Source organism: Erinaceus europaeus, chromosome 4 (assembly GCF_950295315.1).
Source record: "Erinaceus europaeus chromosome 4, mEriEur2.1, whole genome shotgun sequence".
NCBI lineage: Eukaryota > Metazoa > Chordata > Mammalia > Eulipotyphla > Erinaceidae > Erinaceus > Erinaceus europaeus.
The window spans coordinates 48,255,063-48,280,336 of NC_080165.1; the positions used below are offsets into that span (position 1 = coordinate 48,255,063).

Consider the following 25,274-nt stretch of genomic DNA (forward strand, 5'->3'; position numbering starts at 1 on the left):
TGAAGAGAAAACAGCAGACTTTCAGTGCTGCCAATTCGGCTATAGTTTTTTCCTTTGGGTTGGCCCTTCACCATGAAGTGATTTTTTTTTTTTTTGGACAGGAAGTGAGAAGGGTGTAGGACTTTAGAAACTGTCAGGTCCAACTCAGAAATGAACACAGAATGAGTATAGGGACAATTCAGGGTCAAGATTCTACCCCTTTCCCTTCCTACCTTCATTCCTTTTTTCCTTCCTTCCTGCCTTCCCCTCCCCATTTGAGATACACAGATCTTCCTATCTCTCCTTTTGCGCGCGCGTGTGTGTGTGTGTGTGTGTGTGTGTGTGTGTGTGTGTGTGTGTGTGTGTATGTATGGGTTGGGGGGGTTGGGCAGGTATATCAGAAATGTTAACATTGATAAGGGTTGATCTTAGCTGGAGGTGACAGATGCCAGAACTGACCACCCTGACTCCATCTAGTTGCCCTGAAGTCTTAGAGCATCATTATCTTTGCTGTGACCCTGACTTTCAGCACAATGGCTGGAAATTCTGGCTAAAACATTGCAAGTACTACTTTAGCTTCAGGGCAAATGGTATTCTGTATAAAACCCAAGGGTAAATTCCTGAGGCTAGGGATAAGTCTTTGTAATCATCTTTCTCTCTCTCTCCATCTCTCTCTCTTTAAATAGGGTAAAAAAAAAGTCTCACCTACTATCTTGGATATGTAATCTTCTTTATTTTTTATTTTATTTTATTATTATTTTTTATACCAGAGCACTGCTCAACTCTGGCTTATAGTGGTACAGGGGATTGAATCTGGGACTTTGGAAGCTCAGGCATGAGAGGCTGTTTGCATAACCATTATGCTATCTATCCCTTCCCAGGATATGTAATCTTATCTTTATATTGATAGGAATACTGTCCAGTGGGGGAGGAGAGAAGGCAGAGAGATAGAACCTGAGAGAAAGACAGATGGGGAGAAGAACTGCATTTCATCAGTAATATTCAGAATCACTCATCCACAGATCATAAACCATTGAAAAAATTTCCTTGGAATTGTCTAGCCTTAAGTAGTGTTCTGGAGACTAGACATACAAACCCAACATCTAAACTGATTGAAAAAAATAGATTATATAGCCAAAACCTGGAAGCAACCCAGGTGTCCAATAACAGATGAGTGGCTGAGCAAGTTATGGTATATATACACAATGGAATACAACTCACCTATTAAAAATGGTGACTTCACTGTTTTTAGCTCATCTTGGATGGAGGTTGAAGAAATCATGATAAGTGAAATAAGTCAGAAGGAGAATATGGGATGAACTCACTCTCAGGCAGAAGTTGAGAAACAAGATCAGAAGAGAAAACACAAGTAGAACCTGAACTGGAGTTGATGTATTGCACCAAACTATTGCACTCTGGGGTGAGTGGGGGCGGGGGGAGAATACAGGTCCAAAAAGGATGACAGAGGACCTAGAGGGGGTTGTATTATTATGTGCAAAACTGAGAAATGTTACGCATCTACAAACGATTGTATTTACTGTTGAATGTAAAACAATCCCCCAACAAAGAAATTAAAAAATAATAAAAAATAGATTACAACATGAAACAATGTTTAAGAAGGAACTTTGGAATTATTAGATCTGGGTATGAATATTGCTGTGTTTCATATTAGTTCTGACTACTCAGAATGGTTCAAATACTCTGTAAAATGGGGATAATCACACTAATTTTTATGAGATGTTTAATTGGGTGAGATAAAGCATGGGAAAGTATTTAGTACATACATTTAATTGAAGCTCAGTTCACAGATTCTCTACATAGTAATTTTATCCTAAAGCTCATTATGTGGTATTATCATACAATGAGTTCCTCTTGGCACATTTGATAATTGACATAATGGTGTCCAAAATGTCTTCAAAATGGTGTCCAAAACAGATCCATCTCACCCTGAACTGTAAGGCTTAATGGAATTTCAATAACATTTGAATCGATGCTGTGAAAGAGTGTTCCTGTCTTACATGTTTGTCATTATAGGCAAAAATTTGTTGCTCCATGCATGCATCTGTCCATTTAGTGTATTAATTCCACAAATGAAAAGTTTTCCATGAATTACTGAACCTTATGACAATTCTGAGAAATTGGTATCCTTAGAGCCACCATCCAGATGTTAGGAATATTAAAGTTTCCCATAGCACAATGGTTATACAAAAAGACTTTTGTGCCTGAAGTTCCAAGGTCCCAGGTTCTATTCTTGGCACCACTATAACCCAGAGTTGAGCAGTGCTCTGATCAAAAAACAATAATAATAATAATAAATAGATAAACACTTAAATGTAACCCTAGTACAAGAATGAAGAATAAAATCGATAACATCACTCAGTTGTTACCATTATTAACGTGCTTTTTTTTTTTTTTTTTTACAACGATGTGTCTTTTTCTTTAGAGGTAATCTAATCATTTATTATTTTCTGATCCATGTCTGACTCTCCTGATTTCAAGATGGTGATTACAAACCTGCCTATAATGATTTCTTTTATTTTAATTGTGTATGTGTGTGTATCTCTCTTCACCAACCACCAACCGTTAGCATTTCTGACCCTATTTTTTGGTCTGCTGTCTCTGGAGTGTGCCCCTCTAGCTCCATATTGGCAAGAAGTCACCATCTTGGCTTCCAAGAGAGTCCTTTTCTTAGTCATTCTTGGGGATCTAATTGCAGGGATTTCTACCTACCTAGGAGTCATGGCTCTGCAAATGTTCTTCTGGAAACCTTGGAAGCATGCAGTTTATAAAAGTTCCATTTCAAGTAAATTAAAAAATTAAGTTTGGTTTTAAAGTAATTGACTTTGGACATCTGGAAAGTTTTTTGTTTGTTTGTTTTAAAACAATTAAAAAATATTTATTTATTTATTTCCTTTTTGTTGCCTTTGCTGTTTTTATTGTTCTACTTATTATTGCTGTTGATGTCATTGTTGGATAGGACAGAGAGAAATGGAGAGAGGAGGGGAAGACAGAGAGGAGGAGAGAAAGATAGACACCTGCAGACCTGCTTCATCGCCTGTGAAGTGACTCCCCTGCAGGTGGGGAGCCGCCAATGCGCTTAACCCGTTGCGCTACCGCCTGACTCCCTATTTTAATTTAATAGTTATTTATTTTACCAGAGCACTGCTCAGCTCTGGCTTATGGTGGTGTCGGGGACTGAAGATGGAGTTTGGAGCCTTAGGCATGCTATCTACCCTCAAGTGGAAAGTTTACTTGTGTAGAACTTTGCATTCCCAAGTACCAGGAGTTAATCTGTGAGAAAGAAACAACTGGAACTTTGTGTTCTCTGGAGGGCTTCAGAACTTTGGAGACATGAGTGGGAACCCCATTATATGGGCACATGCCTTAATTTCTGTTTCTTTCATCATCTTCAAAATGGGATAATAATATGGATCTTAATGTGGATTTGCAAGGACTAAATGAGATGGAAGATGCTGTATCAGGCCCCAACAATTGCTCAGAAGGCAGTCCGATTTATAATCAGAGCAAGTAACTCAGAGGACAAAACTAATCATTCTAAGAAATAATGGGGTCTAAGTGTCTCAAGTGGTAAACATTCATTATTTAGTCTCCCTGGAGCACAGTCCAGCTGTGTTAGTCTTAAATTTGTTCTACCAAAAGGACACAGAAGAGTTAAACAGGAATAGAGATTTTCTCCCCACCATTTTGGAGTTTTCCTTCTTTGTTTAACATCAAAGAAGTCTGCAGTCCATTTTGCCAGTTTATACATATTGTTGTACTCAAAGCAAGGCTGGAAGAGCTGAGCTGGTTGCTTGATTAGCTGTGACTCCCTTGTAGGCTGGCTTAGAAGATGTAGAAATGGGTTCTGTCTCTTTAAGACTTTAATGATAAGTGGGGGTGGGTGATGGTGGGGGAGAAGAGAAGTTCCCTTCTTTTAGTAAGGAGACTGGAGACTGGAGGCCAGTTTATAAATCATTTGTTCTCTCTTAATGCACTCTCACAACACAGACTCAGCTGGTTCCCACTTGAAATTTCATCAAGTGCAAATAGCTGCTGGCCCAATGACTGAGCTGAATCCCAGCCTCCTCTTTGTGAGAAGGACCAGCTCTGTGCACTCTGGGGTGTACAAAGCTTGAGCTACGCTGGAAACAAAGTCTGTGGCTCACCCACTCTCCATCTGTCTGTCCCCATTCCATGCCCAAGTCTTCCTCCTTTGTCCACTACTCTAAATTTCACCAGAGGGGAAAAAGCAAAAACAGAAACAAAAACAAAAAACAGTAACATCAAGGAACCGGAAGTTAAACTTGCCAGCCCACTCACCCATTGCCCAATTCTTGGAGTTGCCTCACATCCACCCTGAAGCTTGCTCTTTCTCAGGGAAAGCTGCTGGTTGTGGTAGCTCAGCAGGTTTGTCCAGCTCTGAGAAAGCTTCACAGGCTCCAGTAAAAAGGAGCAGCAGAAAGGAACTTGGCTGGTGAGTTGGGCACTACACTTGCCAAGCTGGATCCTGTTCTGCTCGGTCTCCTGTCACCAGGCCCACTGAGAGCAGGTGACCACTTCTAGGGGCTGGGCTTTCTGGCCTTTCCATCCAGCCCCAGGGGAAGCTGCATGCCCACCCTGTTAGCTGGAGTCCTTTGGAGCAGGCAGGCTCTTCTTCCCATACAGGTGCGCAGCTGGGATAACCTATGATTAATGTATGTGTCTGGCTGGGCCTTCAGGGTAATTTGATTTGCTTGATACCTAGAGTGATGGCCTCTCTTTCCTCCATCACAATTCCCTTTCTTTTCCTGACTTTGCAGCAGTGTTTACCTTAGCTGGCGTTTTAAGTTGATGAATGACACTTGTTCCTGGTGTTCATTTCTGCCCAAGTGTTAATTAAAAATTTCAAGAGGCATTCTGTAATTATGGATCTGAGCCTCACTCCCTCCTCTTAACCTTCCAAAGTTGTTTGTTGCTTAGAACTTCTGCCCAGTTTCCCATCTCTTCTCCTCACCATCAAGCCCTAGTGTTGATGGGTTGGCAGGAGGCTCTCATTGCTGCACTCAGTGAGAAAAACCTTTGGGTTTTCTGCTCTGTGGCGTCAAAAGTCATATCCTGCATCTGATGGAATCTATTAAGCTGGGGGAAGAAACGAACAGGTTCCAAGCAAGATAAGTCTGCTGGAGAAGAGTTGCGTTGTGCCCTGGGTCACTTCTCTAAGTAGAGACTATTGGGCCCTGGAGGATTGTTCTATTGATACTTCTCTAACGGGTGAGATGGAAGCTGTGTTTTTCAATAATAACAATAATAAAAAATAAAATAAACAATTAAAAGCTTCTATGAGGAGGAAGCAGCCACTGTATGTTCCAACTGAGAGAAAGCCCACACAGCTGAGGCAGCAAGAGCAATGGATGAATGGTCTAGAAAATAGATGAGCCAAACTAAGCCAGGGTTACTTCTGCCTGCAAAGCTGAGATAAAATTAGAACAGGTAAGAGCAGTTCAATTTATGGTGGGTCCACAGTTAAGGCCAAGAAGTAAATCAAACATACTTCTGAGGTTGCAAAACTTGACTACATTTTTTCAATATGTTATCCACCTACATTTGTTTTGCCTAATTCACCCCTACAAGATTCATAAGGAAGATATTTTTGAATTGGAAGAAAAAGGGATACCAAATACATCCCCACCTGCAGGGGAGTCACTTCACAGGCGGTGAAGTAGGTCTGCAGGTGTCTATCTTTCTCTCCCCCTCTCTGTCTTCTCCTCCTCTCTCTATTTATCCCTGTCCTATCCAACAACGACAACATCAATAACAACAACAATAAAAACTACAACAATTAAAAAATAAGGGCAACAAAAGGGAAAATAAATAAATATTAAAAAACCCAAATACAAGAAAATTTAGACTCAAGCAGGTCAGGAGATGATCTAGAAATACCTGTATGGTTCCACAGAGTTTAACTGTGGATTTATATTAGGTCTGTGCTGCCCTTGCACACTGTGAATACATATGTGAAGTATAGCCATTTTGACCAACACTGTGGAGAGGACCGTGGAGATAGCATAATGGTTATACAAAAGAGTTTTATCCATAGGGTTCCAAGGCCTTATGTTCAATTTCCAGTACCACCGTAAGTCGGAGCTGAACAGTGCTCTGGTGAAAACCAGCTCTCCCCACCCACTCCACCCCCCAAACAAACGAAAAATAGTATGGAAATTCTTTGAAAAATAAAGTTTCCATATTATTCAGTTTTTTTTTTTCCTACCCAGAGCACTGCTTAGGTCTGGCTTATGGTGGTACCAGAAATTGAACATAGGACTTTGGAGGCCCAGGCACAAGAGTCTCTTTGCATAACCATTATGCTATTTCCCTTACCCCAGTTTCCCCATTTTTGGATATTTGCATGATAACTAAAAAAATATTAACTCATCAAGCCATATGTATACCCTTATGCCAAGCCATGTTTCCCACAGCATTGTTTAAAATAGCGCAAAATTGGAAAAAAATGTACATTCCGATTGACAAATGACTGGCTAAGGAAGATGTGATATATATCTCAGTACTAGTTAGTCTACTATAGGAAAAGAAAAGCTGCCATTTGGAATGACATGGATGAACCTACAGAGTATTATGCTTAATGAAGTAAGTTAAATGGAGAAAGGCAAACACAGCATGATTTCACACATAAGTAGTAAATAAAGAAACAAACTTGTAGAGAAAGGGAACTGGGCAGTAATGCAGTGGGTTAAGTGCACATGGCTCAAAGTGCAAGGACAAGCATAAGGATGCTGGTTCAAGCCCCCAGCTCTCCACCTGCAGGAAGGGGTTCGCTTCATAAGCGGTGAAGCAGGTGTCTATCTTTCTTCCCCCCTTCTGTCTTCCACTCCTCTCTCCATTTCTCTCTGTCCTATCAACAATGAAAACAACAACAACAATAATAACAACCACGATAAACAACAAGGGCAACAGAAGGGAAAAAAAATTAAAACAAAAAACCAAATATAGGGCTGGTGGGTAAATTGGGCAAAACTGGTGGGTAAACTGGTCATCTGTATGATAGAGAATATATATGAATTTATATAATAAATGGCTTTGGTTTACAAACCTGTATTTGTTCTGGGGACCTAATTTCACACCTCTTCAGAATATATGTTGCAGACCACACCCACCAGCAACTAAATTGTCAATATCTTTCCCTCACAGTCTGCTGAGTTCTCCCTACCCTCTCAGCCCATTCCCCCTCTCACTTTTATAACTTCAGTCTCCATCAGAATCTCAGGATTTGCTTTTGACTCCTCTGCTCTTTTGCTTAGTTTCTTTATAGTTCCTTCATGAGTGAGATCATTTGGTATTTGTCTTTCTCCTGCTGACTTATTTTGCATAACCTCATCTCTTCCTATTCCATCCATGTTGTAGCAAAAGGCAAGATTTATTTTTCTTTTTTCATTTGTTGGATAGGGACAGCTGAAAACTGAGAGAGAAGGGGGTGATAGGAAGGGAGAGAGACACCTGCAGACACCTGCTTCACTACTTGCAAAGCTTTCCCCTTGCAGGTAGGGACCAGGGGCTCGAACCCGGGTCTTTGTGCACTGTAACATGTGCGCTCAACCAGGTGCGCTAACACCCGGTCCCAAAAGGCAAGATTTTTATCTCTTATATCTGAGTAGTATTCTGTTGCATATCACACATATACACTTGAAGTTCTTTTAAAAATATTTTATTAATTTTAATAAGAGAGATACAGAAAGAGAGACCAAATCATTACTCAGCTCTGATTTATGGTGTGCTGGGAATTGAACCTGGGACTTCAGTGCCTCAGCCATGAAAGTCTTTTTGCATAACCATTAGGTTATTCTCCCCCAGCCCTACATCTGTCACTAGGTGCCAGGGGCCAGCCCCAGCAGGTTATTAGGGTATTCTGAAAGAGGAGAGGCGTTGGCGTGGAATGAGGAAGAATGAGAGACAGTGAGTTGATGCTGAATCAGGCTCAAGCAGTCATCTCTGTTGTACTAAAGCAGAACTTTATTTTTATAGTCTCATAAGGCTTAGATCATTAAAACAAAAATCACCAAGGCTTTGATTATTAAAACAAAAATCACCAAGTAAGAATAGCACAGGTAGGGAACACCTCTTGCTTTGTGGAACATTCACATTTCAGGGTCATTTTTCTGCCTAAAGATCACATCACAGTTTCTATGTCTTTTGTTATTACTGTACCTGTGTGCTAGGCAGATGTCCTATTGATTAAGATTAATATTCTACCAGTATGTTTATGTCATCCTCTTGTCGCTATGCATCAGAAGCCGTGGTTCATAGAAGGCTCAAGCTTGTTATGTTTCTAGGGGCCTTAAACAAATTTAACAGCCCATTTTTCATAAAATCTGTTCCATTGTTTGATCAAGGAGTTTTGTTTCGTTCCTTAGTGAGAAGGAACCAAGGTGGTGCTGACCTGGCCAGCTTCTCCATAAAGCTAAGCTCTCCAGCTGGAATGCATCTTCTGTGTATGCTCACTATGTGACCTAGGTTCTCGTGTACTATTTCTGCATAAGGAAGTGGGAGCATAGTGGTGGGTGGTAGATTAAAAGGCCCATTTTATCTAGGCAGGTACCATAACTTTCCATTTATTAATTATGCAATGTAAGATGGCCTCTCCACTGTGGGAAGTGCCAATCTTTCCCTATAGTTTAGTGGAAATACTAAAGGAAGTGGAGTAGATAAAGGGGGAAAACATTTCTTCCTCTTGGAGTCTTCTAAAAAAATTCTGCATTACTGATATTGCCTGTTCCATTATGATCAATCTTACAGAGTGCAGTGCAGGTTTTGTCATTACTTTTGTTATTGGTCAGGCTCTGAGCCTGGCCATAGGTAAATATTATTAAGACCACACAGAGCTTAATCCCAAAAGGCAAGATGGTTTCAGTTTGGCCTGGAGAGTTCAACCGTGTTGAACTTCCTGTGAAGCTGGTACCATGTCAAGCAGCTCGCATGGTGGCGCCTGTGCCAACTAGGCATTTGGGTTGTTTTTATATATCAGCCATTGTAAATAGCACTGTCATGGCTGACTTCACTTTTAATGGCGAACATAGTGTACTATGTACTGGTGTTGGCTTATAACTATGTAATCTGAAATCTATATAATGTTATAGACCAAAATTACTTCAATAATAATTAAAAAAAATTAAAGGCTGTGCTGGGTGTTGTGAGGACATAAATGACATGGGGTGTGGTCCTGGCTGCACTGACACAGTTTTCAAACCCTGCTGGGGACAGTAAGGATAGTCATTTGAAATAGTTAAGTAGAGGCAACCTGGTGCTCTAGAGAAGAGAATGGGATAGGCATCAGGACATGAATTCTATTCCCTCCTCTGCCACTAATGAGTGCTGGGACCTTGGGCAAGTAATCACTCAGGCTTGGTGTCCTCGTTACAAATTAAGGAAGTTGAATGAAATAATCTCCAAGAGTTCCTTAGAGCCTTAATCTTCAGAATCTAATTACCACCACTGGTAGATCTGTTGTATAGCCAAGTTATAAAGGGAACAGTGCAGATAAAGGATGCTAAGAGACAGAACTCAGAATGGGCATGTGCCACCACAAAGGAGACTGATTTGAGGAGGAACACAGAGTTTGGAGTTTGGGGAGCTGGAGTTTGGGGAGGACTTTGAACAATGGGCAGATACAGTAGTGAGTAATCACAGTGTGTTGGAAGAATGGGAAATAGATCTAATGGTTGTAGCAGTTTGCAAAGGTAGATGGTGAGACAACACAGTTAGTTGGAATTCTTGGAGAATAGGACCTGAAATTAGGGTTCTACAGAACTGGAATTACTTTTCTGACAACAACTTAATGCTAGGACTGAGATCATGATAGAATTTATTTGAAGGAGGGAAAGCTTCCTGGAAGGGGGGGAGAAAATCTCTTAAAATTTTTTTTTCTTGGGAGTCGGGCTGTAGTGCAGCGGGTTAAGCGCAGGTGGCACAAAGCACAAGGACCGGCATAAAGATCCCGGTTCAAACCCCGGCTCCCCACCTGCAGGCAAGTCGCTTCACAGGCGGTGAAGCAGGTCTGCAGGTGTCTATCTTTCTCTCCCCCCTCTGTCTTCCCCTCCTCTCTCCATTTCTCTCTGTCCTATCCAATAACGACGACAACAACAATAATAACTACAACAATAAAACAACAAGGGCAACAAAAGGGAATAAATAAATAAAATAAATAAATTAAAAAAAATTTTTTTTCTTAATCTATTGAGTGGGTGTGCATGCATGCATGCGTGTATGAGAGAGAAGGAGAGAAAGATACCTATTACTATTACATTACTATGCAGTGCTAATGGGGGTTGTATCTGGGCCACAGTCATGCAAATCTTGGTTCCTACCACTGAACTATCTCTTTCTGTCTTCAGTGTTTGCCTGGGTTTTTTTTTCCATCTTCTCATTACCCCTCAGTTAAATATGTTTGCAAAGTAGGATTATTTGTTGGAAGAAACACTAATAACATTAAGCCAATATGTAGTTTCTCCCAGATGTGTTTGCATTTGCATTTTTAAGTCTTATCTCTTGATAAGGAATGAAAGTAAACTTTTTTTTTAGTGCTTGTTTATTTTTTTATATTTGAGAGAGATGCAGAGAGAGACAAACAGAGAGAAACACCAGAGCACTGCTTATCTCTGGCCTATGGTGGTGCGGGGTATTGAACCTGGGACTTTGGAGCCTCAGGCATGAGAGTCTCTTTGCATTATGCTATCTACCCCTGCTCGAAAGTAAACTTTTAAAAATTATCAGGTGTAAACTTTTTAAAATTATCAGCATTTAGCCCTCAAGTAGAAGAGGTATGGGAAATCTTTTCTCTCTCCTTTCCTTCTTTCCTTCCTTCCTTCCTTCCTTCCTTTCTCTCTTTCTTTCTTGTCTTCTACCTCTTATGAGAGAGACAGGAGGGGAGCGATATAGAGAACAAGACATCACTCCATTACATGTACTATAGGGATTTGAACTTAGGACTTCATACTTGAGAATCCAATACTTTATCCATTGTGCCACCTTATGGACTTCTCTCCTCCCACCTTCTCACTCACTCTTTCTCCAGAGAGAAGTAGGGAGGGAGGGGAGAGAGAGAGAGAGAGAGAGAGAGAGAGAGAGAGAGAGAGAAAGAGAGACACCTGTAGCACTGATGCACTGCTTGTGAAGCTTACATGTCTTTGGGCATGGTAACCTGTGTGCTCTACTGGGCGTGCCACTAGACCATCTCTGGGAAATTTTTCTTCTAAACTCCCAGTTTGCTGTACATTTTGCTCAGGTGTACTTCTATTTGTATATCACTTGGGTTTGAAATGAAGATATTGGCTGCCTTGGGAAGTCTTGTCTTCACAGGAGTATTGGGGGGAACAATTGAAAAATCCAGGGACAGGCTAAACCTCCTCTTGCTCTGGCCCCTCATTGCCAGCTTTGCTAATGAGAATCCAGGCAATGTCCCAGGAGTCCATCTAAATCTTACAGTTTCTTAACTGTTCTGGTTTGGGACAGTTAAAGTTGTCACTCCCTTTCTTTGGGAACCATTTGGGGATTTGATTATTCAAGGAATTCCCTTAATTAGCTTCACAAAACGCAGCTGACTTATCTGGAAGATGGGTACCTCAACTGTTGGCATGCATGGCTTCTCTAAGAACAGGTGTACCTAGCTTCCTTGTGCTTCACATTATTGTTGTGCAAATGTTTTGCTACTTTTGTTCTTATTACTGTGGTTAGTATTGTTTTTATTATTAGTTGATATCCCCAAGGCTTTAAACATGCATAATTTCACTTTTCTGGGCTCTGGGCTGACTTTTCATTCAGGTAGATAGACAGGTAGATGGATTGGTAGCAAGAATGTTGCAGACAGAAGGGGAGATACCACAGCACTGGAAACCCCCCCCCCCCCGTGTCATTATTGCATTCTCCATGTGATGCAGGAATTTGAACATGGGCTGTGTGCCTGGCAAGGCAGATGCAACCTAGTGAGATAGTTCTCTGGCTCAGATATTATGTTTTTATTTTTACCAATTGAAGATTCGTTGCAGCTTTCTGTGGAGCAAGACTATAGTTATCTCTCCCCTCCCCCACAGCACCACGATCCTTTCCTGTGTCCAGTGTTGCTTTTAATTAAGGTATGCACAGTTCTAAGCCATAATATTACTGCATGTATAATAGCCTACAGTATAGTGTATTCATAATTTTTAAATGCACTGAGGAACAGAGAAGAAATATGTGACTGTCCTTAACACAACAGTTATTTTTCTGCAGTGTTCAAGAACAGAACTCCTTAGAGGACATGCAGGGAAGCACTGGGGCTGTTAGTAGAAAGAGGGAGGAAGGAGAACACGTGGGCCAGAACTGTGATAGTAGCTTTGATGGGAAGGGACCAGGAGACAGGGCCATTAGACTTACACTGACTAGTTTGAACTCTAGAGAATCCATCTCAGTTTTATTGTAGAAAAGGGGTACCAAGTTAAAACAGTTTTGATTGTTTGATTAGGTGATGGGTAATGAAAGATTCTTCAGTTGCTTAGGGAAATTCCAAAGGTTTTAGAATCACCATTTTGGGAACAAAGGAGAAGGTCACATATTTATTTCTTACTGTATCAGAGTGTACAGACTCATTTAATCCTTATAATAATATCTTCATCAGAATATGAGGAAATCAAGCTCAGGAAGTCACAAAACTGGAGGAGTATATAGAAGTTGAATTTTGCTCAGGTAGCCTGACTTTCAGGCGTGCACTTCAAACTACAAAACCATGTCAACTAATTAATCCAGAGCTCTCTTTTCTTCACACAGAAATAATAGACATCATTCATTTGCTCGTTTAGCAAACATTTATGTAGTTCTTCATGCTGAGATGTGGTACAAGCTTTTTTTTTTTTTTTTTTACCAGAGCACTGCACAGCTCTGGCTTATGATTGAACCTGGGACTATGGAACCTCAGGCATGACAGTCTGTTTGCATAATCATTATGCTGTCTAACCCTGCCCCAAGAGCTGATTTTGAAGATGAAGGGTTAGAAGATCTACATGAGAATAAAAATGGTCTAACAAAAGACATAAAGACATGGGTGAACTTGGTGCATCGTAACCTTTTGATCTTGAACTAAAGACCAATTTACATGAATTTGGAAAGCAAATGTACAGGGAGGTCCTGTGTACCCACGAGCTCTCTTTTCCCAAAGCTGGCAACTTGTATAACTATAGTACAACAGCAACATCATAAAACTGACCTTAGTATAACCCACAAAGCTTATTCAGTCTTCACCCATTAATACTTGCACATTTGTGTGTCTTGGGAAGCGTGGCAATTTCATCTCCTGTGGTTTTATGTAACTACCTTCATAATCAAGATGTACAACCGTTCCACCACTGCACGCTTGGCACATTTATTATGACTAGGATGCCGAATTGTTGGAATAGAATAATAAAATAGCAAAAGAAGCAAGCCAGGTCGTGTTCCAAAGGGCTTCCTCATGTCTAGGGGCATAGCATTTGCACTGAAGGTTTTAAACAATAAATGCTTAGAAGAATACAGATGTTAAAATGGAAAGACCTCACTAATAGTAATTAAAGAAAAAATGGAAATACCTTTACGGTGCAGCAGTGGAACCTTGAGGTTGGAACGACTTCAGTTGGAGCCCTTCCCAAGAATGGACTCTAGGCTACAGAAGGAAAGAGAGAACAAGTGTGTAGTGGGTAATAATAGATATGGGTGTGGTGCTAAGCTTTCTCTCAGTCCCTTCTGTTTGGTCACTGCCTCCACGTTAGCTGTCCTTCATTATCCACTTACCAGAGTTACTGCTTCTCCAACTACACTCACCCTCTGATTCTGCAAACAGTTGCAAATTATTTGCATTTGAGTCTTTTATATAATATAGAGCAGATCTTTACAGCTTGCCTAAGTTTCTCTGTCACCAATGGCAATCGCATAAATCGTAAGAATTACTTCTTTTGGCGGGGAGGGGGGGGGAGGAGACAGCATAATGGTTATGCAAACAGACTCTCATGCCTGAGGCTCCTAAATCCCAGGTTCAATTCCCCACACCACCATAAACCAGAGCTGAGCAGTGCTCTGGTGTTTTTCTCTCTCTCTGCATTTTTCTCACAAATAAATTGAATTAAATATTAAAAAAAAAGAATTGCACAGATCCAAACCCTCAAGAAAACCTTGATAAGGAAAAAAAAAAAGAATTATTTCTTTTACTCCTTCCCTCCTTTTCCTCCTCTTCCTTCTTCCTCCCTACTCCTTTTTTCTTCTTCCTTACTTTTCTAAATTTCTTTTTTTTCTAATTTTTTAATATTTATTTATTTATTTATTTTCCCTTCTGTTGCCATTATTGTTTTATTGTTTTTATTGTTGTTATTGATGTCATCGTTATTAGGACAGAGAGAAGTGGAGAGAGGAGGGGAAGACAGAGAGGGCGAGAGAAAGATAGACACCTGCCGAACTGCTTCACCACCTGTGAAAGGACTCCCCTGCAGGTGGGGAGCCACTGGCTTGAACCGGGGTCCTTAGGCCAGTCCTTGCACTTTGCGCCACGTGCGCTTAACCCACTGTGCTCCCACCTGGCTCCCTCTTTTTCCAGAGCCCTGGCTTATAGTGGTGCTGGAGACTGAACCTGGGACCATTAGTGCCTCAGGCATGAAAGCCTTTTTGCATAACTATTGTGGTATTTCCCTAGCCCATGAGTTTGCTTCTTAAAAGGATGTGTTTGTTAGACAGAGAGAGGTTTGCTGCCTTGTCCTTTGAAGGCATTCAAGAGAAACTGCCTTCATTTGAATGGGTATCTGTTGCTTCTCTCCACCAGTTTTAAGAGCAGTGCTGGGAAAATAAGAATTATGAAGGCTATTTGGCCCTTTAACATCTGGCCAAACCCTTTTCTTTTTCATGATCTCATTTAATCCTCACAATGAGACAGGGAGGCCAGACAGGGTTATATTACTTCTAGTTTGTAAATACAGTGAGAGATGAACCTACAGCTCACAGCTGGTAAGGAGCTCAATTTCTCAACCTCCCTAGTGTCTGTCCTTTCTGGATGACCCACTTGGATATATGTAATTCTCTCTCTCTCTCTCTCTCTCTCTCTCTCTATATATATATATATATATATATATATATATATATGTATATTTATTTATTATTGGATAGAGAGAAAGAAATTGAAAGGGGTGGGGAAGCTAGAGAGGGGACAAGATAGACACCTGCAACCCTAATTTCCCCCTGCAGGTGGGGACCAGGGGCTTGAACCTGGGACCTTACACAATATGATGTGCCTGCTTAATAAGTTGCACCAGCGCCTAGTCCCAATAGATGTAACTCTGAATGGATTTTCAGATGAGATTCACATTTCAGAAAACACTACTGAATAACACTTGCCCTTCATTTTGTGTCCTAGACAGAATGGGGGAGCTTTTGTTTGTTTTATTTAAGCCAAGACTTGAAAGCCCCAGAACATAAAGCAAAGGAGAATATTTAACAGAACTGATTTTTAATAAAACCATAAATGATCACCGGAACTTTGTGGTGACCTGGGTTTGCCTTGGATGAAGTCTTACCTTCCTCCCTTGTGGGGGGTCTACCTGCTCCTGCTGCCAGTGCCAAATCAGGGCAAGACCCGACATACTGTGGCCTTTTTCCTCCCCAGGCTTTTGCAAACACAGGTCCCTGTTATTGCAGCCACTTATCTATCATGAGGCCTTGTTCTCATAGGTTTATTAGGACCGGCAGGCTCCGTGGAATCTCCATTAAGGGTTACAGAGCAATACTCTGCAGAATCCCAGAGGACTACCAGGAAGTCTGTTCCCAATTCTTGACTGTTCTTTCTAATCCCCACTGAGGTGCCAAGTCCCTGCCTGTTCACATGGACTGATGGAGGCCCATACTGGTTGTAGGTTACTCAGCCTGTGTAACAAGTACTCCAGTGTTCTACAGAATTTCGCTGACAAGAACTCCCAGTCTCCTTAGGACACAGAAACTAGAGCCAGGCCCTGTGAGGATCAAGTCTGATGCTTGCAGTGCTTTGCACACACTCCAGGGTGACCATAGGCACCTGTCAGTATTCAGCGTCTATTACTTCTCTGTAAAAGTCTGTAGCTGACTACTGGGTCAAGCTTAAGTTGCTATCCTTTTGTCTCTCAGGGTGAGTTCTTTCAACATTATAACTGATAAAGGGAGTGTCAGTTATTTATACCCTACCCACCCACTTCTATACTATAATATGAATCACTGATAAAAAAAAAAAAACAAAAAAAAAACCTCTCAGTAATTGCTGTGCCAGCCACTGCATAGTATCTCCCCTCCTCCTAATCCCAAGAACAACTCTGAGATAGCACAACTCACGGTGGAATGGATCAGAGGTCATTAGAAACCCAGAGCAATGACTGCCCAGGGTTAAGTGACTGTACCTTTTGGTGCCTTAGTGCCTCATGGACAAAGTGACACAGTTCTTCTTCTTTCTTTTTCTTTTTCTTGTTTTTTTTTTTGCTACCAGGTTTATTGCTGAGGCTGGATGCTGGCACTACAAATCCACCACTCCCAGCAGCTACTTCCCCCCCCTCCTAATTTTACTAGCTAGGACAGAGAGAAATTGAAAGGGAGAAAGGTAGACACCTGCAGACCTGCTTCGATATTTGTGAAGTATCCCCACTACAGGTGGGGAGTGGGGGTTCGAACCTTAATCTTTTCTTGGATAATTACACTTAACCGGGTGCACCACCCCCTGATACCAAAATGACACAGTTCTTTAAACCATATATTCTTAAAATTTTTTTTTATTATCTTTATTTTTATTGGATAGAGACAGCCAGAAATCAAGAGGGGAGGGGAGATAGGGAGGGAGAAAGAGACACCTGCAGCCCTGCTTTCCCTCTGCAGGTGGGGAACGGGGGCTTGAACCTGGGTCCTTGTATACTGTAACATGTGCACTCAACCAGGTACACCACCACCTGGTCCCTAAACCATATGTTCTTTAAGACCCTTTCTGTTTCTAAAGTCCAGTTCTGGGGATGGGTCAGATAACATAATGGTTTTATGCAAAGAGAGTCTATGCCTGAGGCTCCAAAGTTCCAGGTTCAAGCCCCCACACCACCATAAACCAGGGTTGAGCAATGTTCTGGTTAAAATAATAATAATACTAATAGATAAAATAAAATGGTTTTGGTATGTTTTCTTTAAATTTCTCAGGAGTATTTTCTTTAAAAGTGTTTAAAAATGTATTTGTTAATGAGAATGAGGGGGAGAGGAAGCAAATGCTTCACTCTGGCAAATGTGATGCTGGGGATTTAATGGATCTCTTGCTTATGAGTCCAACATTTAATCCATTGTGCCATATCCGGGGCTGCAGTCAGGAATGTTTTTTAATTTACGGGAAGTTAAAATTTTAATCTCCTGAAATTTAGGAGGTTGTGCAGCAGTAGAGCACTGGATTTGCAAATGTGAGGTCCTGAGTTTGATCCCTGGCACTGCAGATACCAGAACAATGTTTTAACATTGTTAAAATGTTGAAACAGAACATGAAGTAAATAAGAGGGTTTCCCCACCCCCAAATTAAATGAGCTATTTCTCTGAGGAAGTTGTTTAGAGCTGTCAGCTAAAGTTTTTTCCCCTTCCTTCCTCCTTCCTTCCTTTCTTTCTTGTTCTTTTTCTTTTTTTCTTTCTTCTTTCTTTTTTTTTTTTAATTTTAAGTATTAGAAAATCTCACCTCAGTCTGGTTTAAGACCACAGCACCAGAGTTTCCCTTAATGAGTTGGAGGCCAGGCTTGAACCTGGGTTACGGACATGGTGAAACAGTACAGTATTCAAGTGAGCTATTTCATTTACTGGCTTATTTCTTTATGGAGATGCCTATGGGCATCAGCTCTTTGAGTTTATGATGTGCAGTTCTTGCTTTTGTTTGTGGTTCACTTCCCTTTTGCCTTTGCCCTTAGTTCACTTTTGCCCTAATGTAGGGTTCCTTCATTTGCAAGATGGATATACAAAGGAAACAGGGACTTATTGCCATGTAGGAAAGCTCTTCTTTCCATAATCACTCAACAGATTTTACTTTCCCATTGACCGGTTCATCCTTGATGAAGTAAGAGTAAACAAATACTCATAGTTAATTGTTGCTTACCTTTTTTTTTAAATAGGTCATTTTATTGCAGGAAATGCTGATATGAGACTTTTGCCACAGGTACACAGTTTCACATTTCCTCATGGTAGGTGTCAGTACACCACACCCTCCAACAGCTTGGCTCCTTCCTTCACTATAGGAAACTGGGCTCTCCTCCACTGCCTTCCTTTAGAGTCTTTGGATTTGCTGCAACAGATCATATCTAATTAAGTTTACCCAATGTTTTCCTTCACTTTGCTAGCTAAGTCTCATCAGTGAGTGAGGTCTTCTGGTATTTATTCTTCTTCTAGTTTATTTACCTTTGCTTAATTCCTTCTCGTTCCATCCAAGTTATAGCAGAGCATGCCTGGGTTTTTAACCATACTCAAACCAATCACTGTGGCAGAGACTGGGATATTAAGCTGATAGATATATGCCAATCAGAACCTATCCATAGAGCTAGGTGTAGTAGATTCAGTCCAATCCAAGACTACTTCAGACGAGGCAGGACCTTCAAAGATCATTTTGGGTAATCAGAAATGGGAGATGGAATGCCACCATTATAAATAAACTCAATACTTTAGTGATTTGAAATAGTAAAGACTTGTTCTTCTTCTTCTAGCGTTTGCCCTTCTTCTGTAGCCAATCAACAGCGTCAGGTTGAGCCTGATGTAAAGATTCAAGACCTCCTTTGAATCTGGAGAGGTGGCAGTCGTTGACTATGTGGGTCATTGTCTGTAACCACAGGGGCAGTTCGGGTCGTCTCTGGCTCCCTAGCGATGGAACATAGCGCGGTGCACCAGCCATGGCCTGTTCCATAGCGACTGAGGAGGGCCCAATCCTAACGTGCTAGGTCAAAGCCGGGTTGACACTTGCAGGGGTCTGTGATGAGGTGTTTGTTCTTTACCTCAGCTGACTGCCAACTCTGTTTCCAAGAGTCTGGAACAGAGAAGTTCAGTGTAGGCGTAGGGGACCAGATTGGGTGATGAGACGTCAAGCGTTGGACAGGGTGGGCGAAGATATCCGCGTATATTGGCAGGTCTGGTCGAACGTAGACGTGGGAAATGAACTTAGATGATGCCGCATCCGACGACTATCTGGCGGGGTGATGTTGCTAAGAACTGGCAACCATGGAACCGGGGTGGAATGGATGGTTCCAGAAATTATCCTCATGGAGGAATATAATTTGGAATCGACCAAGTGGACATGGGGGCTACGGAACCATACTGGGGCACAGTATTCTGCAGTGGAATAGCATAATGCCAGAGATGATGATCGTAGTGTGGAAGCGCTCGCCCCCATGAGGAGCTGGCCAGTCTTGCAATGATGTTATTCCTCGCGCCCACCTTTGCTGCAGTTTTTATGAGATGTTCGTGAAATGACTTGTTGATGTAGGTCAACAGAAGATTCTGCTAGTGGTGGTCACTTCTGGAATTAGGCTGAATAAGGCACACACACTACTCTTATTGTAGTAATGGAAGAAATCTGGAGAGACCACCAGCAGCAGTTATTTCTACCTCATGGCCTGAGAGATAGCTCTCTGGGTAAATATGTACCTTGTCATGTGCTTGCCCCAGATTTGAACCCTGGAACCACATAGGAAGTGTCATGGTGAGGGATAGGGGGAGCTCTGGTGCTGTGGTATCTTTCTCTCTATCTCTCACTCTGAGTGAAAAAGCAGCCTGGATGATATGCATGAGGCTTCAGTTACACACACACACACAGACACACAGACACACACACAATGATGTTTCTTTTCTTTTTTTTAATTTGTGACTTAACAATGATTAACAAGACTGTAGGATACAGGGGTACAATTCCTATCACCAGAATTCTGTATCCCATTCCCTCCACTGGAAATTTCCCTATTCTATCCCTCTGGGAGTATGGACCAAAATTCTTTATGGGGTGCAGAAAATGGAAGATCTAGCTTCTGTAATTCCTTCTCCACTGGATTTGGACATTGGCAGGTTGATCTATACCCCCAGCCTATTTCTTTCAGCCAGTCCTTGCACTTTGCACCACCTGCACTTAACCCTCTGTGCTACTGCCTGACTCCCGGCCCCCAGCCTATTTCTTTCTTTCTTTTTATTTCTTTCTTTCCTTTCTTTCTATCTTTCTTTCAATATTGATTTACAAAATTACAAGATAACAGGGGTAAAACTCTGCACAGTTCCCAAAACTAAACTTCTGGATTCCCAGTCCCTCCACTGTAAGCTACAGCAGTTCTCCCAAGGCTGCAGATATGGGTTAACTATTATTTCTACAACTATCTGTCTATATCTGTATATATTTGGCCTTTTTTAAAAAATAGGTCTCATCTTTCTTTTCAAGTCACACATACACCTATTATTATATCCAAATGTCCCTCCCTTTTTCCTCTCTCTAGTTCCTAATGGAGTTGGAGTTCAGAGCCTTCTGGTCATTTCCCTTTTATCATTTCTCCCTTACTGGGAGTATGGGTCAAAATTGTTTTTGGGGCACTCACATGATGTTTCCATCTAGAAATAACACATGCCATTTATGTTCACATTGCTAGGCCAAATGGTAATATGCCACTTGGAGGGTACAGGAAATAGTAGTCTTTCTGCTGGCCTGAAAGCAGATAGGACATAGACAGAGACTCAGAGTAGTACTTTCAAAATCACAACAGAAGGAGGTTATGAAGTGGCTGTAATGAACCAGAAAGGGCACCAACATTGTGTTAGAACAACTAGCTGGTGTGTGGTTGAAATTTACTAGCTATCATCTCTAGGTGAGGTACTTTTGAACATTAGATTCCCCAAGTGTAAAAACAGGGATAGTAGTCTTTATCTCACAGGGTCTTTGTGTGGTTCAATGAAATACATGTGGAAATACATGGTTTGTTTGTAACTGCTCTCTGTTACGTAAGAGTTTTTTTTTTTTTAAGTTTTTTTTAAATTTATTTTTTATATTTATTTATTGATTTTCCCTTTTGTCTCCCTTGTTTTTTTATTGTTGTAGTTATTGTTGTTGTTATTGATGCCGTCGTTGTTGGACAGGACAGAGAGTAATGGAGAGAGGAGGGGAAGACAGAGAGGCAGAGAGAAAGACAGACTCCTACAGACTTGCTTCACCACCTGTGAAGCGACTTCCCTGAAGGTGAGGAGCCAGGGGCTCGAAACAGGATCCTTACTAGGTCCTTGTGCTTTGTGCCATGTGCACTTAATCCTCTGTGCTACCTCCGGACTCCAACTTAAGAGTTATTTTAACTGTTCTTTGAATATATGTATATACAGCCTTAATATCAACACTTGTCAGCTTTGAGGTGAGATTTGGGCATTGCTTCTTGGCCTTTTGGCTAAGATCAAGTGCAGGATGAACTTTGGGGAGGTAAAAACTGACTCTGCTTTTCCCCTCTGCCTATCACACTGCTCCTCAAATGTGATGAAAAATACTTTGTAATTTTTTTTAAAAATCATGTCCTTGCGGGGAGGGGGGAGGGGGAGTGCTTCTTTCTTTCCTTTGTGTTTTTATCTCACACTGTCAGTAGTCTATTTCCTTCTTGATGATAGGTAGTTGTAGTTCTGTATAGTTTTGGGGATGTGAGCTTTCTGAACTGTACAGGAGGAGCTGGGGAACTGGGACATGTTTTATAATGGAAAATATCCTTTCCTACAAGTCCAAAGATTTGGGTTCTTCTGGCTTGGGACTCTATTGCTCCTAAATTCAATGGTCCTGGGCAAGCCATCTAGCAAATTTAGCCTCCTTTTGCTATATTGTAAAATGCAGACAAAAATCCTAGTCCCATCTTCAGCAATTTTTTAGGAGGAGTTTTACCCCTCCTACCCTATGGTTTTGTTAATTAATCCTTTCTTAAATAAAAATAAATAAATAAATAAATAAATTAAAAATAAATAAATAAATAAAATAATAAATTTAAAAAAAAGAATGACCATTCTCATTATATATCCATAAGTATGCATAGAACCTGAGGAGAAGTCAGTTAATTAGGTGTACAAGATGCATGCATAACATGTGTGGCCCACTTGGCTCTCTGGGAGCAGACCAGCATATAATTGGTGTGCAGAAAGCTCTGGATTTGTCACATGTACTGTGATCATGAGGTAGTATGTGACTGGATGGCTGGAAGTCCACAAGAGAATCCCAGTGACTGCTCCTCTCCAGGGACTTCTCCCCACTTTTGGTGGCTCACCTAGAGAAGCTCAAAGTAGTTGGCACAAGGAATGGGAAGATACCTAGTGATGGAGAAACTGACTGTAAGCATATGCTGAGGATCTAGATTTGAAAGTTATGGTGAACCTAGGACTGTCAATTTACCTGATCAAGAGATTTAAAAAAAAAGAATGTTTTTCCTGCTTAAAATTTATTTATTTATTTATTTATTTATTTATTGCTATGAGGGAGAGAGAACCAGAGCATCAGTATGGCACATGCAACACCAGGAATTGAACTCAGGACCTTACGGTGCAGAGTTCAAATGTTCCACCCACTGCACCACTTCCTGGGATGCTTTACTACAGGTTTGCAAATCATTTTTCTCACTCACCTTCTTAATTTATGGTGCCTGAAAGACCCCACTGTTCGCGGTGGCCTTCCCTGCCCTCCCCCCATTTCTTTTTCTCTAGATAGAAAGTGAAAGACACATAGATGAGGGATAAAGAGACAGAGAGAAGGATAGACACTGCAACACTGTGCCAGTGCTTATGAAAGTTTCCTCCTGCAGGCATTCCCATGTGGTGGCCATGGGCTTGAACCAGAGTCCTTGAGCATGATAATGTGAGCCACCTCCTGATGGAATTTATTTATTTGTTTATTTGTTTGTTTATTTATTTAGTGAGACCAGAGCACCATGCTGTCTTTCATGCCATGCATTGTTGACTTCTTTTTTTGTGGTGTTGGGTATCCTGCCCAGGGTTTCACGAACTCTAGTACTGAACCCACTGCTTTGGCTCTAAATAGCGTTTTAAAAACACAATTGAATTGACACTGAATTATAACATCAGATGTGCACGACTGAAAAATCAACATGTACATACACTACATTAAAGTCACCACTAAAAGTCCATTCCTACTTTCTGTCATACAATTAAGGGGTTAGTGTTGTATAGCCTCTTCATTGGAAGCCTGTCCTGGGCAAAGACTGCCCGGCTCCTTCATAGAAAGCCCTAGGATGGCTCTGTGTGTTCAGAGCCCTGATTCGGCTGCTATTTCCCTGATGGCTTTACTGGAGCAGGGCTTTGGGTGAGGGCTAATTAGATAATGCCTGAGAAGCACTTGGAGTTCCTTGGAGACCAGCTCAATCTCTATGTATTATTAATAGTGGTGAGCACAGTGTTTTCAAACAAAGGATGGTGCCTACTTATATACCTAGAGCAGGGGAGGGAGCTTAGAGCAGAACCAGATCATGGGAGCCCCTTCCTGTGGGCAGACTTTCAACCCTGTCATGTGATAGTGTGGCTTGGTGGGTTAGGACAGAAGGCAGGGGTTGCTATTAGGAGACTGAAACTTAGTGGGCAGAAGCCTCAACAGTAAGTCCTGAGCACAGAGGGAGCAGGCAAAGGGTCACATCTGTTCAACTGTTCTGGAAGGTAATTTAGGAACCAAGGAGAGAAACTGGTTAGCCTGAATGCTGTCCAGGCTATATCCCCCTCAGGGTTGTTCCCCACTGAGGAGACTGTTCCAACTTCTGGGAAATGCTATCTGCACCAAGTGCCATTTTTCTGAGAACCCTAAACCTTAGCACCCACTCGGTCCTTTAAGAGAGGAAGAGAAATGATTTTCAAGATTTAATCTCTCTCATCTCCCTGTAAAGGGTTGGGCTGCACTCCTTGAAGATTTTAGTATCAAATGAGGAGCTCTTTAAAGGATTGAGTTAGGTGTGTCAAATACAGTGTTAGGGCATTATAGAGGTGTGACTCGTCTCTCATTGGAAGACTTAGCTTATATAAACATTGTTCCTGTTGACCCCTGAAGCTGTTCAGTTAAGAAGGTAGCCTAGGTGGGGAGTCAGGCTGTAGCGTAGCGGGTTAAGCGCACGTGGCATGAACCATGCTTAAGGATCCCGGTTCGAGGCCCTGCTCCCCACCTGCAGGGGAGTTGCTTCACAAGCAGTGAAGCAGGTCTGCAGGTGTCTATCTTTCTCTCCCCCTGTCTTCCCCTCCTCTCTCTATTTCTCTTTGTCCTATCTAAAAGCGATGACATCAATTACAACAATAACTACAATAATAATAAAAAACAACAACAAAAGGGAAAATAAATAAATATAATACAAAAATTTTAAAAAGTTAAAAAAGTTCTTACTTAAAAAAAAAAAAGGTAGCCTAGGTGAATGTTCCCCAAAAAAGAAATATTGAAGGCTATTATGGGCTGGGTGTTTGTATCATCTCAAGTATCCTATCTTGAATCCCTAACCTCTAACATGATGTGTTAATAGATGAAGTCTTTGGAAGAAGATTAGAGCTAGGTGACATAATGAGGTTGGGGCTTCAGGGTAGAATTAGTGTCCCTCTAAGTAGAGAGACTGGTAAATTCTCTCTTTTCTCTTAGGATGCAGTGAAAAGTGAATTCTCACCAGAAAATAAATGCTACTATCTTGATATTGAACTTCCACCCTCTAGAACTGTGAGAAATAAGTCAGTTGTCTAAATCAGCCTAAACTGGCACCTTGTTAGAGCAGATTTAAGTCTGAGTCCTAATCTCTAGTCCCTCAGACTATGACCTTTCTTGGAAAGGGGGTTATTGCAGATATAATTTGTTAAGATGAAGTTACTCTGGGACAGAGTGGGCTCCTAGTTCAATATAGAATTTCCATTCTTATGAGAAGAGATCCAGACGGAAACGTACACTGCCAGAAAACACCTTATGAAGACAAAGGCAGAGACTGGATATATCTGTGAGCCAATGGACATGGAAATGAACAAATTATCTAGAACTTTCAGAGAGTATATAGCTTTGCCAACACCCTGAAACTAGACTTCTCATCTTAAGAATTTGGAAGGAATAAATTTCTGTTAATTTAAAATACCCAGTTTCAGCCCTTTGATACAGCAACCCCAGGAAACAAATATTTGGGGGCTTAAGGACGTTCAGTTACACTTTCAAGTTGACCACAAACACCTCTATTGCTTTAGAAAAGTAAGGCAAGCCAAGTAGGCCTCAACTCTCTTTGTTTTAGTATTGTGAGAAGCCTCTACACTTGGACTCCCAGGTTCTCTCATTGAGACCA

General features: G+C 41.3%; 1 long non-coding RNA gene across 3 annotated transcripts in view; it reads left to right on the plus strand.

Moving 5' to 3' along the window:
- Positions 1-4,506: 4,506 nt before the first annotated feature.
- The window catches only part of LOC132538275 (uncharacterized), a 290,896-nt gene continuing 270,128 nt past the window's right edge, over positions 4,507-25,274 (plus strand). For all 3 annotated transcript variants that reach the window (XR_009549676.1, XR_009549675.1, XR_009549677.1), the window contains exon 1: positions 4,507-4,644. This is a non-coding gene — a long non-coding RNA (uncharacterized LOC132538275). The remainder of the gene's footprint in view (positions 4,645-25,274) is intronic.